Consider the following 12534-nt stretch of genomic DNA (forward strand, 5'->3'; position numbering starts at 1 on the left):
ACTCCTGCCTGGAAAATCCCATGGACGGAGGAGCCTGGTGGGCCGCAGTCCATGGGGTCGGGAAGAGTCGGACACGACTGAGCAACTTCACTTTCACTTTTCAGTTTCATGCACTGGAGAAGGAAATGGCAACCCACTCCAGTGTTCTTGCCTGGAGAATCCCAGGGACAGAGGAGCCTCATGGGCTACCGTCTCTGGGGTCACACAGAGTCGGACACGAGTGAAGTGACTTAGCAGCAGCAGCAGCATACGCAGCCCAAGTGCTTCTCCCAGAGCCATGGACAGAGATGGACTCAGGCCATTTTCCAGGGCAGGGTCACCCCCTCCAGCAAACCGGCCTCTGTCACTGGAAGAGACACAATTGGACACAGGTGCCCACCTGGCTCTCGAGACGGGCACAGGTGGTACTTCAGGTGTTGGTGGATTTGCCTTTGATGGTCCCTGAGCCCTGGCCACATGAGCTGAGGAGAAGTGGTCCTCTTGTCCCTGAGGGCCCCAGGAGAGTGGGAGCACCCTGGGCCTGCCATGCGGACAGCAGGGAGCTGAGTCTGGTCAGCCATGTGACCTGCCCTTTAACCTCCAACCTGCAGTTTTCGCTCTGGGAAACAAGAGGGTTAAACTATCTCAGCCCTGAAGTTCTTCTGAGCAGTATCATCCTGTGCTTCAGTGACAGAGAACAGCAGTGAGCTGAGAACTTCTTTGGAATCACTAATTCTAGCCTGAGTCCCAGGCAGGGAATGACCCTCGGGGGTGCCCATCATGGTGGGCGCCATCAGTCCAGACAGGGCAGTTCCCCAAACACTGACCTCGTGCCCAGGACTGTGGTGGATGGCATCAGTCACAATGGAGACAGAGCTTCCTAAACTCTGAAAGCCCTGTCATTGATTCTCTTTAATGCCTGGCCCTTCTGTGGAAATCCCAAACCTGAAATTACAGCCAGCAGTAAGGTGACTGTCACCTGATTTAAAATAATGGTCACAATAAAGGCCACTTACACTTCCAAGTGACCCATAAATGCTGGAAAGAAACATGAGGGGAGCGGAGATGAAGACACAGTGAAGTCAGTGTCCCGTGAAGTGATCGATTCGAAGAACATGAGCCCAAACACCTGTGACACTGGGTATGTTCCCTCTGGCTAGCTCCAGACGAGGAGTGGCCAAGGATGCTGGCGTTGAGGTCCCACTCCTTAGGCTCAAGTCCCCAGAGCCACCACCTGTTAGCTGTGTGCCTCTGAGTCCTGACTGATCCATAATGGGGGTTAAAATTGCACTTACCTCAAGGAGTGGTTGTGAGGATTCAATACTCAAGGGCTTGCAAAGCATTTAGAATTGTGGTCAGTGTGTAAGATGCATTTAGCAAATTTTAGCTCCTGGTATTTCTACAGGTCCAACTCCCTCAGGCTCCAAGTGGGACCAATGAAAGGAAGGGGATACTTCCATACTTGACTTTTTAAAATCCACTTTATTGAAGCATAATTTATATTCAATAAAACTCACACATGTTAAATGTACAATCACAAATGTAAGAGCCTTACCATAGTACACGTTCACTAATACAGCTCTCTCCCCTGTGTGAGCCTTATACATTTTCTACTTCTTGTTCAGTTGCCAAGTCATGTCTGACTCTTCGCAACCCCATGGGCTGCAGTACACCAGGCTTCCGTGTCCCTCACTATCTCCTGAAGTTTGCCCAAGTTAGTGTGCTTTTAATCGGTGATGCCATCCAACCATCTCATCTTCTACTGACATGAGCATTGTAAACCCCACCCTGTGTTAATATTTCCTGCTTTAGTAAGTTGTCCTTTAAGTAAATTATGAGGAAAAAGTAAAGATGTAAAAGCTTTTACATTTGCCCACCTGTTTACCATTTCTGAGACTGTCTAATCCTTTCTGTAGATCTGCATTTCCTTCTGGTGTCATTTCCCGTCACTCTGAGGGACATGTCTATGGTATTTCTCTGAAAGAGGTCTGCTGCTGATGAATGATCTCAGTTTTCATTACCTGAAGGCGTCTTCAGCCCTTCCTCTTCTTGAAGAATATTTCCACTGGATATATAATTCTTGGGTTGACAGTTTTTTCTTTCATGTTAGAAATGTTGTTCCACTTTCTCTCGGTCTCAGTTTTCTCTGAGTCACTGATATTCTCACCATGGTTCCCTGTATGTATTTTCTTCTTTCTTGACTGTTTCTAGATTTCTCTCTCCATCTTTGGTTTTCAGCACTGGACTGTGAAGGGCTTCACTGTATATTTGCTCTGCTTAGAGTTGTCTGAGCAGCTCAGATTCATCCGTAAATTGGATGTTAACAAGTTTGGGAAGTTTTTGACCATTATTTCCGCAAATGTTTTCCCTCATTCCAATCTCATTCTCCTCTGTCTGTAACCCAAACTATACTTAAGTTTGGCCATTTTCTGTTATCTCATTGGTCTCTGATGCTTTGTTCGGTTTTCTTCAGTCTTTCTTTGTGTCCACAGGCTGAAATTTTTCTATCAATTGTTCTTCCAGTTTATTACTTTTTCCTCTTCTACTTCCGTCTTCATTAAGCCTATTTAACAAGTCACAGGGTCTCCATTTGGTTCCTTTTAATAGTTTCCATTTCTCTGTGAAATTCCCTCTCTGTTCTCTCTTTAGCACCATATACTCCTTTCATCCTCTTAATATATTGCCCTTTAACTCTTTAAACAGTCTTCACTTTGTTCTAAAATCTTTGTCTGCTAAGTCCAACATCTGAGCAATCTCATTTTCAGTCCCCTTTGACTGTTTTTTTTCTGGGTTATGTGTCACATTTTCCCATTTCTTTATGTGTCTGGTGGTTTTGTTCTGAATACTGGAATCATGAGTCATATGTTGTAAAGACCTGGGTTCATCCACCTTCCTAAGAGTGATGACCCCTCAGCAGACAGCTCAGTTACTGGCAGCCCTGCTGTGAACTTGTAGTTCTGCACTTGTTGGTCAATACCAAGCAAAAGCCCTGGCCCCTCACCTCCCAACTCATTTCCCCTTCAGATCTTGTCACAGTCGAGTGTGATCTTGCCAGGATGGCTCTGGAGGGCATCTGACTCCAGGGTACGGTTCTGGCTCCTAAGATGTGCCCTTTCTGATGTTTCAGTTGATTGCTCAGGGTCTTATGAGATATTAACTTGATTTTTCCACTCTGGCAGGGGCATGTACACACAGGGGACCCCTACACAAACTTCTGGGGCCCCTGTTTACCTTGCTGTATCCTTTCTTCTGTCCCACCAGTGCTGCCCAAATTCTCAGACCAGTGGGACTGCAATAGTCTGTCTGCTTTTTCCACTGCAGTCAGGAAACTGTTCCCAGTCAGAGAACCAGAGCGATTACTGTTTTCACCTCTGAGTTTCCATTCTCTCAGGGATCACAAGCCTGAGTTACTTCGTGTCCACTTGAGAGAAACAGTTGCCTCTTATATTTTTGTCCAGTTTTTTAAATGATTATGGTGAAAGGGCTCGTCTGGTACCAGTTCCTCCTTTTGGAAATGGAAGTGCATTTGACTTTTAAACCATAAAATGAATAACAAGAATGTTATCATACATATTATCATATATAATTATTATGTATTATTATCATACATATATATTATTATCATACATAACTAGAATGTAAATCATATATGTTATATAAGCTATATATTATTTCTGCTGTAATACTATATTATATTTACAAAGTATATATTAATTTATTTGTCACATATTTATTGAGGACTTACTGTATATATGCAACAGTAGTAGTTGAAGGAAGGAAAAGGTATTAGAATCTTTCTTAAGATATTTGGAAACTAACAACCCAGCAAAATTTAGAGCCAAAGACAGCTTTCTCATCCAATATCCTCATGTTAAAGACGCTGAAACCTAGACCCAAGAAATTGACATGACTGTCAAGGTCACACAGCTATTAGTGGAGGAGAGAAGATAGCCTAGCATTTGTTTTCCAGTAAATTTGAAATCTCTAAAACAAAACCACTAAGCATATGTTTGGAGATTTTCCCCCTATAGAAAATCTGATCCATGCCAAGATCTCTATTGATTCATTAGTGATTTGAGCCAAATAGGAAACAAGTCAGTCTGGAATCCTAAGAACATACATAGAAAGGTTAATTCATGCTGTTAATTCATGACAACCGTAAGCTATCAGCAATAAACAGGCCTGGCTCTTTATTAAACTCCACATGAAGGAGAGCCAGGAAGAAGCTGTGGGTTGCCTGGTGCGATGGTGTTTGATGGGAGAAGAGTTAACGAGCTCTCCTCAGGGCTCCTTAGGGATCCATCCACCCCAATAACTCACAGTGAGTATACCTCACTTGCCACCAAAGTCTTGGAGACACTTTAATTTTCCTGAAACCCACATCTTCTACACTTTTCTGAGAGAAGGAGCAACCATAGCCCGACCGTGATTCCCCCCTCCCCTGTTTAATCCTGTTATCAGGCATATCACTCTGCATACAGCCAGTCCCTGGGAACTTCACTCGAAAATGCCCTGTCCAGGGTGCAGCACTAGGAGAATATGACTGTCAGAGACTTCCCAACCCTTTAGAATACATCCATATCAAAGATCTCCCCAGTGACCTGGTTCTGGGGTGGGGGGAGTAAGGAAACCTACAATGAGGGGACCTCCCCAGGGGGTTTCTTCCTGAGGAAGCACAGGTCAGTTTTGCTTTCTGAAGTGGCAGGTGGGGTCATTTGGATTAACTGTCCTGCTGGGGATAATTAGACATCACTGGGCAAAATAAATCTTCTCTTTTCTAAAACTTGGCAAAGATGCCTGACAAAAACAAATAGGAATCATGTCCAGAGAAAGATAACATCATCAAAGTTCTCCAGATTTTTTGAAAGATCAGTTTTGTAAAAATAGAGTCTAACCCACACTACAAAATAACTAGGTCCACAATAAGACAAGAGAATGTGGATGAAAAGGAGCAGAAACTATAAACAATGGAAACAGACACACATGGGATCTGGATATTGGAATTATCAGATACTGACTTGAAAATAACCACATTTACTATATATGTCAAAGACAAGGTCAGTGATTTTCCAGAGAACCAGAAGATATGGAAATGAGCTGGATATAAGATTTAGAAATGAAGAATACAGTAGCAAATATGAAAATGCAGTGAAAGATTTGGCAGACTGAAAAAGGAATTACTGAATTGTGGTGAACTCAGAGGGAAATCTGGAGAGTAAAGCACAGAGAATCAAAAGAATGGAAAATACAGAGAATGTGAAAGGTTAGGGAATAAATACTGAATTTTACGATTTTTTTATTTTTTATATAATTTTGGATGAGCTGTTTCAAGAGTTTTTTTAATATTATTTTATTTTTTGCCCACTCACCCTGCAGCATGAAGGATCCTAGCTCCCCAGCCAGGGTTTGAACCCATGTCCCCTGCATTGGGAGCATGGAGTCTTAACTGCTGAGCCACCAGAGAAGTCCCTGAAGTAGTTTTTTTCTGCATTTACTGATAGACTCAGGATTTTGTTTGCTAACGTGGAGAAGTATATTTTAACCTGTTATTGAAGTATAATGCAGTGGTTAACTTGATGGAGGAGGAGCTACTACCTGGAGGGGCATGATCGAGGCTTCATAGAACCGGCGATGTTCCATTCCTTGGTTGGAGTGACAGTTACGCGGCTTCATTTTGTGATAAATTGTACCTAGTAACATCTTCCTGTCTTATACGTTTCTATTTGTGTATCTCGCAATTTTTTCCCCAAATGTTTAAAACAGAAGAAAAAGTGCAGGCCCAGGCATCTGTCATTGGCCGGTGCCAAAAGAAGCCTGCCTCGTAGGTTTCCTGTAGCAGAGACAGTCATCACCCACAGGAAGGCAGCAACACGGGCAGCAGACCTTGATCCAGTCACTTCCCTTGGGTCAGCGTTGTCATGCGAGATCCACTTTTGAGGAGGATGTTGAGGCCCTGCGTGGGGCCACCACCTGCCTCAGCACACGGTCAGACTGTCATGAGGGGCATTGGCTGACGTTGCATGAACAGCAGCTGATAGTGGAGAGTTTGTAGTCCCGTCGGCTTGATTCTTTCATTTTAATTCTATTTTATTTCATTTGGGGTTGTGTGGGCTCTTCACTGGGGCATGTGGGATCTTGGTTCCCCAACCAGGGATTGAACCCACGTCCGCTGCATCATAAGGTGCGTTCTTGACCACTGGACAACCAGGGAAGTCCCCAGGGTGGCTTGGTTTTTAATTCCAGCTCCAGGTGTGTCATCCTGGAAGAGTCATCACTGTTACCCAAGCCTCAGCTCATTTATCTTGCTCAAGATGGAAATTCAGCACTTAGCATGGTGCTCAGCACAAGCTGGGTCCTCAGGAAACTGGAGCTACTATTTCCATAGTCTCCATTTAGCCATATTTACTTTCTCCTAGTATCAGAATTTTTAAATTAGTTTTCCTTTGAGCTCCTCTTTCCAACTCATTTTGCCAATATAAACAATTCAACGTGAAGGTTGATATTTTAATTACTCTTATAGTTTGTAATTTATTAGGCAGCAGAGGACCCGCTATCCCTTTTCCAGGTCAAAACCCTCCTTTCGTGCTCACTGAAGCTCTTGTGGGATGCAAAAATTTATTAAGATGGAAAGGTTAAATTAAAAGTAAATGAAAATGTCTAATGAGTAAAGACATTTTAATAAGAACGTGCAAAAAAATAATGAAGCTAGAGACTGAAGGGAGCCATCCACGCAAGAACTCTTCCTCCCTTCATCAGGCACCTTGAACCTCTGGGTGACAGGCTTAGCCCTTAACCCAGGAGAGAACTATTGCCTCCCTGGTTCTAAATCTATTTGCTTTTGAAAACCACTAACCGTAGTAGGCCATTAAAAATGTCCATTGCTTCATTAGCCAGCTGAAGGCACAAAACATGATCTGTGAGATTCCTCAGGGCTCCAGTTTCTAGCTGGTATAAACGTGTTGCTGTAGAGTAGGAATAAGGCCAGTCGTCTCAACTTGATGGTGATGGTGATGAAGGTGACGATGATTATGATGGTGATGACAGTGACATTAAAGGTGATGGTGACTGGTGATGATGGTGGTGGTGATGGGGGTGATGGTGGTGGTGATGGGGGTGATGGTGGTGGTGGTGATGATGACAGTGGTGGTGATGGTGCTGGTGATGGGGGTTATGATGGTGATGATGATGATGGTGATATTGAAGGTGATGATGGTGACAGTGATGATGATGGTGATGACAGTGACCTTAAAGGTGATGATGACAGTGGTGATGATGGTGGTGGTGATGGTGCTGGTGATGGGGGTGATGATGGTGATGATGATGATGGTGATATTGAAGGTGATGATGGTGACAGTGATGATGATGGTGATGACAGTGACATTAAAGGAGATGATGGTGGTGGTGATGATGGTGTTATTGATGGGGGTGATGATGGGGGTGATGATGGTGGTGATGATGATATAGGTGATGATGGTAATGATGGTAATAATGATGGTAATGATGATGATATTGAAGGTGATGACAGTGATGATGCTGATGATGTTGATCATGATGGTGATAATGGTGATGATGATATTAAAGGTGGTGATGACAGTGATGATGGTGATGATGTTGATCACGATGGTGATAATGGTGAGGATGAGGATGATGATGATGTTGTTTTTGATGACACAGATGATGGTCACAGCCACACATGCTAATAGGAACAAGCAGAGATGACATCGGATGTCTGTCATCAGGAGGCCTTCCTTGGGTGCAGCCCAAATTGTTTTCTCTGACAGTGACTTCTGCTTCCTCACAATTCCAACAGAATTAGTAACTGGATTCCCAAATCTTCCAGAAATTTTTCTAAGAGTCAAAACAAAACCCAGGAGAGCATGAGGCTGGCAATGAGGGAGCTGGGGTTCCTGTACACTCAGGCAGGCATGTACACTGCATGTCCATGTGGGACATGCAGACCCCTCCTTTGGACCCACCCAGTTGCCCACCCGGCCAGGTCCTCTTCCCCTCTTGCTCAACCTCCAGCTCATGTGTCACTGCCCGAGGACGTTTCTTCCACCCTCTGGCCATCGAAGTGGGTGGGACCTTCATGACACCCTGTGTCTTCCTTGAAAGCACTTAAGTAGCTCATGATTCCATGTCAATTAGGTGGTTATTTGATCCATGTTTGGCTTCTTTATAAGCTCTCTGAGGGCGAGGCCTCCAGGCCTCATACTGATCACCTGCCCCCATCCCTGGGGCAGCAGGTGGCCCATGGAACATAGTTCAACAAATGACTTTGAGTGAAAACAAAGGCATTGGGTGTGGTGACCCCAGAGTCCTCCCATTCCAGACAACTCTGGTCCATCCGTGAGAAGCTTGTACCCACCACCCAGTGCTAAGCCCAGACCTCCCCCTGTTCAGTGATCCTCAGCATCACTCCCTGTGGAGTTGCAATCAGGTGTCCTGGTCGTTTCTGTTGCTTTCCCACAGGTTGGTAGGAACCGTTGAATCTGAATAGTTGGGGCGTGAATGTGCCTTTGTAGCTGCCAGCCAAGAAGCTCTAGGTCCACTCTGAACAATGAAATCCAACAACATCAGCAGAGACCTCTGAGTTGGGGTCTTCAGTGGTTTCTCCCCGCCACCCGCCCCTTTATGCCAGGTGACCTGGATCTGCTTCAGACACACCTGCACGTGCGGTTCAGCCCTCAGGTCTCACGGTCCTCTTTTCTGGGATCCAACTCATGGAGTCATTGCCACCCCGCCCCCACAACCTGCCGTCACCCCCAGGGCCCTCACAAACCATCTCCTCACTGGAGTGTGGCTGGATGAGAGGATCCTGACCTGATGAATCAAAAGAGCCGCTCTGCCCTTGCCACGCATCATCTGGGCCAAGCATCACCTATAGCCAACACCTCCAGGCCAGTGTCAACATGGTCTTGAAGGAAGATGCCGGGGCTGGTTTCCATAATCGACGGTTCCTCTCAATCTTCTAAGGGAAAACACCATGCTTTGCGTACTCAGACGCTCTACCTCTTCCCTTCCCCTGGAAGTCTGAAGTTGTCCTCAGCAGGAAGGCAGACAGTGGTCTGGGCCTCATGGCAGCGTGGAGGGAGAAAAGGAAAGGCAGTGCATGCAGCTCAGCTTCTTCTCCATCCTCACCTGATTGCAGCATCCAGCAAAGCTGCTCCTTTGAGTCCCATCTGCCTGGAAAGCTTGCGGCTGGGCTTCCTGGAGTGGGGATGGGGGTGGGCAGGTCATCCCTCACGAGGAGGCCACCCACATGAGCTGCAGATGAGACTGGACTCCCAGGTTGTACACTGTGTGCCAGATGGAGCTGTCTGCTCCATGTTCCTGCTGTCACCCTAAGTCCACCTGTGTTTGTCAGGTCTCACGTCCTGATTTGGGGCCAAGAGCACATACTCACCATGGGCGTGGCCTTTAGTGATCTCGTGTGATCGTGTCCACGGGGCCCTTAGTGGTGTCCTGTCCTCGAGGTGCTTCCAGGCTCGTCTGGATCCATGCCTCCTCAGGGACCCTGTTCATTGTCCCATCTGAGGAAAGCACTGGGGTGCAGAGATGTCGCTGAGTTCTCCAGGTTGGATTGGGAGCAGGAGGAGCCTGTTGCGGGGATAGCTATGAGCCGGTTCCTAGGAGAAGCTGTTGAGACTTAGGTCTTGACAGCCAGTTATGTGCGGGGGTGCTGCAGAGAGTGGCGCTGAGAGAGGGGCCCTGGTAACACCTGTACACCCCTTCTTGGCTGCTGCCAGCAGTGGGTGGACAGGGGCTCGAAGCCTTTGCTAGACTGGCCTCAGAGGCAGTGGGGCCCCCTGGAAGCAGGGCGAGGCCCTGCCTTCCCAGAGCATGTCACGAGTGTGTGCTATTGCTTCACCGATGCGGGTCTTTGACACTGAGGGGCAGGGCCAGGGCACATGGAGGCACTGGGCACAGTCGTGCAGCCCCAGCCTGGAGTCAGGCCACCAGCACTGAGCCCTGTGCCGCTCCACCAGCTGTGATGCCTAACCTCTCTGGAACTCACTCTTCTCCTCTGTAAGGTAGTTACTGACAGTACCTACTTCCCTGGTTGTGCCAGGGGGGTTGGGATCGTCTTCCTGCCCCAGCAAGTCTTCATGCCACGTCGATGAGGGCTGGGGGCTTCGGTGCCCTGGAGTCACTCCTCATCCACTGGCTGAATCCCCACCAAGGCTCCTCCTCTATGAGCTCATCCAGTCACTGCTTGCATCCCTCGGGGATGGGAGGCTCACTGCCTCTCAGAGCATCCTGCTTCGCCTTAGGTCTGTTTCTTGGACAGTCTGTTTGTGTTGAACCTGAATCTTCCTGGTTTGCCCTGGCTCCAGTCCTGTGGTCATGCTGAATGCCACCACTGTCCTTCAAAATAGCAGGTTAAATCCTATGAAGGTCATTGACAGCCCCCTCTGTGCCTGTGTGCTTCCCACTCCACGGGTCTCGTCTTTTCCCGATGACACCCCTCGGTGTCTCTGGAAGATACGTGAATGAACGGCATGACTTCTCATAGCAGCCTGTGCACTGAGTCCCTGCTGCATGCCGAGGGGCACAGATGAGAGGACGGGCGGCTGGGACTGTGCATCAGGCAGGGAGCAGCATCCACGGGGGGAAGGACACTTGCAGACACAGGGAGACTGCAGCTGGAGAGTGCGTTGTGGGCCGGAGTCAGGGGCCATCACCTGGAGAACGTGGGTGGCAGCGCATCAGAAGACTGGACACTGTGCGCTTGTGCTTTGGAACGAGCATCCCAGCTGCGACGTGGAGACAGCGAGCTGAGTGACCGACCCAGCGGCCACAGTGTCCAGTAATGCACTCCAAGAGGCTGGGAGTGCCTCCCTCCGGGGGTGGGACCACGGATGAGTTCTTTTTTCGTCCCCCTTCCTCGTGTTTTCTCATTTCTCTATAATAAGCATTTCCCATCTCCTTCATGATGAACATGGATTATTTATGTAGTAACAGTTACTTACACTTTCTAAAGTCCTGCAAAAGCGAACTGGCAGGACTTGGTATGGTTGGAGGCCCAGGTCTGATCTTGGTGCTTGGGGAGGGAGGTGCCCACCACTCTGACAGGGATGGGTGGGAGCAAAGCATCGGTCAGGAATTCTACAGCTCCGATGGTGGCCGGAAACACAGGCATGACTTCCTCTGGGCATCTTCACAGCCAGGCCTGCAGGCCCTGGGGGCTCGCCTGTCCATTTGAAGAGCTCCCTGTGCCAGACTCGGTGACAGCAAAGCCCCCAGAGCTTGGTGATGGCAGCAGCAGCCTGCACTTGGCTGTCTCAGGCCACATGTGCTCAGCATCGAGCAAAGTCTCAGCGATAAAGGGCCAGGAGAGTCCACAAGTCCCCATGTTCACAAAACCCAACCCAACGTGGGAGGCGGGTATCAATGTTTAAAAGCCACTTAATGAACATGTGACTGCAAATGGAGACTCAGCTCTGAAGGAAAGGAGTGGTTTCCAACAAGACCTAGAAGAAAGGGGGTGGGCCTTGGGCCGAGAGCAGAAGGATAAGCTGAGGGAGTTACGGAAAAGCGTCCAGGCTGAGCAAACAGTGCAGACGATGGGGCGGGAGGAAAGATGGCAGGTCTGAGTCTGAAAGAAGTACTGTTGGATCAGGAGTCCAGAGAGGGAGGGGCCTTGGAGGGCAGGAGGACCCTCCCCATCCTGTGTCCCCCTCTTCTCTGCCACGTTCCCCTCGTGGCCTGGACAGCCTCCTCTAGGGATGCCCCCAGCAGTCACCCTGAAAGCCAGCATGCAGCTCGGCTGTCAGCTTCCTCCGAGGCTCTGCACACCTGGCCGCAGTGTGTACAACCTGCTAATTAACAGAATCCCTTGGATCGGAAAGCATCATGTTCTACGGGGAGGCTGCGAAGCCCTCTCATTAATTCGCAGGTGAAATTATTCTGGCTTTTCTCTTGCTTTGCTTCCTCTCCCCAGCTCGCTAATGGCTGGGGTGAGTCCTCCCAATTAGACTTGTGAACCCCTCTTCTCCAGGTCATGAAGCCTCAGGGACCCCCTCAGGGCACAGGGAGGGAGTGCCCAGCCTTCGGGCACCAGCGCCAAGGGCAGTGGGGGCAGAGGGGTGACACCCCCAGTGCAGGAGAGGAGGAAGTTTATTCCTGGCTGGTGGATGGGTCTGAGACTAAGTGCCCTGTGGGGGATGACTCAGAGGTGGGGGTCCTAGCATCTGTGTGACCCTCCACACAAACAGCCTGGACAAGAAGTAGGGAGCCAGCCCTTCCCCCACTTCTGTCCTGGATGTGGAGATGGTGTCCCCCTGTTGACAGAAGGCCTCCTGGCACCTGGAGGAGGTCTGGGGGGCTTGCCGGCAACCACATTTACAAATGAACATGTGCAGCCTCTTCTCTGAACGAGGAACATTCAGGGATGATTTTATGGTTCAGCTTATAAGCAAGGGGTCCTTCTTCCTGTAAGACAGCAGCATAGGCCTGAAACCCCTGGGCGCTGACAAGACCTGTTGTGAAAGAAGCTTCTTACTTACTCTTTTTTCCCTGAAAGGATCAGGGGACTTCAGAACCCATTTGTTG

At 48.3% G+C, this 12534-nt stretch overlaps 1 protein-coding gene across 15 annotated transcripts in view; it reads left to right on the forward strand.

Annotated features, from left to right (window-relative positions):
- CACNA1C (calcium voltage-gated channel subunit alpha1 C) overlaps positions 1-12534 on the forward strand; it is a 459127-nt gene that overhangs the window by 321319 nt on the left and 125274 nt on the right. The gene's annotated exons all lie outside the window — the stretch shown is intronic.

This window comes from Bos taurus, chromosome 5, assembly GCF_002263795.3.
Source record: "Bos taurus isolate L1 Dominette 01449 registration number 42190680 breed Hereford chromosome 5, ARS-UCD2.0, whole genome shotgun sequence".
Taxonomy (NCBI): Eukaryota; Metazoa; Chordata; class Mammalia; order Artiodactyla; family Bovidae; genus Bos; species Bos taurus.